The sequence below is a fragment of the Dromiciops gliroides genome, chromosome 1 (assembly GCF_019393635.1).
Source record: "Dromiciops gliroides isolate mDroGli1 chromosome 1, mDroGli1.pri, whole genome shotgun sequence".
Lineage (NCBI taxonomy): Eukaryota > Metazoa > Chordata > Mammalia > Microbiotheria > Microbiotheriidae > Dromiciops > Dromiciops gliroides.
The window spans coordinates 691624296-691626539 of record NC_057861.1 but is presented as its reverse complement, the minus strand read 5'-3'; positions in this window follow the sequence as shown (position 1 = coordinate 691626539).

Genomic DNA, 2244 nt, shown 5'->3' with positions numbered 1-2244 from the left:
ACCTGACTTAATTTAGTTCAAAGATTCTCTGGGGAGTTGTAAGTTATGCATTTATTCTACCGACAAACTTATTGGCATCCATCCCAGGTCAAGAAATGGCCAGTGAATTCTTGTTTAGAATGATGGATGATTTTCTCCCTATGCTATTATCTAGCAGTGTCTGGTATGTGTATATTAGTTCCTTTATCCAATGATAGACCTGGTTCCTATATCTTATTATGTTTATGGTTGGTACGTGTATCTTGATGACTAGAAATACATCAGAATTCAGTTTGTGTGTGTGTGTGTGTGTTTGTACAAAAGGAAAGAAGGTAGCAGCCTATATCTTTCCATTTGCCAAGAGATCATCTCATTTGCCTCTCTGTTCTTCACAACAGTTAACATTAGATAGTTTTTCTTCCTTACACACACACACATACACACAAATATATTGATATATAAATATATATATATATATATATATATATATACACACACACAAAAACTTAAAACCTTGATTTCTATTTCTATGAAATGCTATATAACAATCTATTATTTTGTTATACATTCTCCTGAAAGTTTACTCTGTATGTCTTCGAATTGATATTTCCATCTTAATATGCCAGGTCTCAGGTTATTCTTATTATTCTTTTATTCAATTAACCAATTTTTCCCCAGTATTCAGGTTTTCATGAAATGACATGGTAAATTAGTAAATATACACACACAAACATATATGTGTGTATAATGTACATGCATGTGTATGTGCATGTTCATTGTATATTCATATGCAAATGTAGGTGTAGATGTATGTGTGCATTTGCCATTTTCTCCTATCCCCTATGTCAGTATCCTTTCCCAGTTTTTGATGTGTTCCTCTCGAGGAGGACCTCCTCCCCTGGTGTTGCTCAGGTAAAACAGAGCTTATTATTAGAGCCTTATCCCTTTGATTTTTCCCTCTTTTTTTGAAACTCACTTTCAGCTAAAACAATGAAGTTTGTAATTAGTCAAATTTAATTTTATTGAAAGTCAGGTCTTCACATTGCACATATAAGAACAGCCACAAGCTAGTTTTGTTGGCAGCCAATAAAGTTCATGTTACTAAAGGCATAACTTTATAGGTGTAATTTTTTATGACTAGTTTTCAAGATAAATCCAGATTCTTACTGATATATCCATTGTAGAAGAAGTGGTAAGCATCTCTGAACTTAAGATTTTGAAATCTAGTTTGCTGAATTAGTTCTACTAGTAACCATGTCACATTGGGCAGGTCGTTTATAATCTGTCTCAATTTTCTCCTAAAGAAATTGGAGGTAAATTAGATTATCTCTAATGCTCTTCTAGTTCTACTCTTTGTAGGAAACTCAGAGCCTAAGTCCACCTGAAGAAAAATAATCCTCAGTAAAATACTCTGCAGATAGTCATTAAACATTGCCTTGTGAAGACTTCTAACAAAAAAAGAAACCCTTGTCAGCTCAAGACAGCCTATTCTTTTGGGGGCAGCTACATGGTGCAGTCGATAAAGCACTGGCCTTGGATTCAGGAGAACCTGAGTTCAAATCCGGCCTCAGGCAATTGACACTTACTAGCTGTGTGACCCTGGGCAAGTTATTTAACCCTCATTGCCCTGCCAAAAAAAAAAAAAAGACGGCCTATTCTCCTGTATAGATCTGTTATCAAATTTTTCTTTATATCATGCTGAAAGGTATTTCTTTGTAATTTCCACCTTTTCCCTTGTTTTGCACACTGAGACAGCAGAACAAGTAGATTCTTTCATGCAAATTACAACTTCTGATACTGGAAGACAACTTTTATGTCTCAGTCCCCAATTTTCCCTACCCCTACCCATCATCCATTTAAGTTTCAAATGATTCTTGGTATTATATGGCCTTAGGGGCTTTTTAATCACACCCTTCCCCACATGTTATGCAGCTTTTCAATGTCCTTATTGAATGTTGACTGCCTGATTCCCCAAGCTTGCCTATATAAACTACATTCTGGAAGAATAAAAAATAATTGCAGTTTTGTATTTATGCCAAATCTTTGGGGGGAATGTGAACTTAAACTCAAGACATCTTTAATGCTGCATTTTTGCTGAACATTTAGAGATAATAAAAATGTGTTCTTGCAGGACACAAACCATGACCACAACAAAATCAATAGTGTTTTAGAAATTTAGCTTTAAGCCACCATATCATTGCAATTCCATTAGAAGAGCATAGCTTGGATGTGAAAATGTCTAACTTAATACTTAAGGCATCTATT